We start from the raw sequence: 1,304 nt of genomic DNA, 5'->3' as shown, positions 1-1,304 counted from the left end.
ATATATATATATATATATATATATATATATATATATATATATATATATATATATATATATATATATATATATATGAAAATAAAAATGCAACAAGATATATATACAGAGAGAGAGAAAGAGAGAGGTGTTCATTGTATATGTACCTGCGAGCACAGCAGTGGAAGAACTGAGGATTTTGGGAGCAAAGAAGAAGTGAGGATCACTGGAATGGGAAGAACATTATATACGAAAACGAAGCCAGAACGAACGTCGTCGCGGGCAGAATTGGTAACCGACTTAATTGGGTAACACTATCGGATCAGTATGTACGGATGATTCTGAAAGTCAAACAAAAAAACTTAATGGAGTATTAAATATACACTGTCACACCCTTTTTCCAAGTCAAAGGAACCTCAATTAAAATAAGGCAAAAACAAAACATTACTCATACTCCCAAATTCTAGTCCCAATTTTCTTCCTTATAAAATTTTGATGTTGACATTTTTATTGGGACTCACACGAGGAAGATAACTAATCATCAATTGTCAACATCAACGAGTAAAGGTGGAGTAGAAATAGAGAGTACATGTAGTAACTCAATGGGGTGGCTCAAGTAGCAAGTGAGCTTATGTTCGATTCCCAAAAGTGACGATTCCCTCTGGGCTAGCTCCCGTGCCTCCCGGAGTGAAGGCGGATGGACCTGGACGGAGAAAGATCCAGTGGATTTACCAACACGGGTGGACCCGAACTGTTAAAGGGACTGAGAAAGACCTAGTGAATTTATCAAAAAAAAATGAATCCTAATATATGTTATTTTAACGATGTGCTTGGTTCGAATATGGGAATTGGAATCGGACTGAGAATTAAATATTTGGTAATTAGAATAGGTTTTGTGAATGTATTTTGCATGTTTGGTTGTAAGTTGTAATTAGAATGATTACAAATATTGGTATTTGGTTATGCATGAACTTATAATCAGAATAAAAGTTTTTAAAATATAAAAATAAAAAATCATTTATTTTAAGAGTGACGATGGAGTGAGTAGGCAATGCATTGAGGAAGTTGATGAAGTGAGAAGAAATGAGTGCGGAAGTGAAGAAATTTTGAATTAATGGAATAATATTTGATTTAAATTAGGTAATAAGTTTTGTAATTTTAGGATAATCAAATCATATACATGTATTTAAAATAAAAAAAAAACCATATACATGTGTTTTAAAAAGTTGTGAACCAAACACTTCCATTCTCATTCCTTGTGCCTAATCCCATTAACCAAACACACCCTAAGTTCATTTAGTAAATTTATTATATTTTTATACATATTC

The 1,304-nt window shown here is 32.4% G+C and overlaps 1 protein-coding gene across 1 annotated transcript in view; it reads right to left on the bottom strand.

Annotated features, from left to right (window-relative positions):
• The window catches only part of LOC116026614 (cation/H(+) antiporter 18-like), a 5,366-nt gene extending 5,092 nt beyond the window's left edge, over positions 1-274 (bottom strand). The window contains exon 1 of the mRNA XM_031267943.1: positions 144-274. The gene's annotated coding sequence lies outside the window, so the exon portion shown is untranslated. The remainder of the gene's footprint in view (positions 1-143) is intronic.
• Between the last annotated feature and the right edge of the window lie 1,030 nt (positions 275-1,304).

This window comes from Ipomoea triloba, chromosome 8, assembly GCF_003576645.1.
Source record: "Ipomoea triloba cultivar NCNSP0323 chromosome 8, ASM357664v1".
Taxonomy (NCBI): Eukaryota; Viridiplantae; Streptophyta; class Magnoliopsida; order Solanales; family Convolvulaceae; genus Ipomoea; species Ipomoea triloba.
Note: the sequence above shows the minus strand (reverse complement) of the source record. Positions and strands in the feature narration are given on the sequence as shown.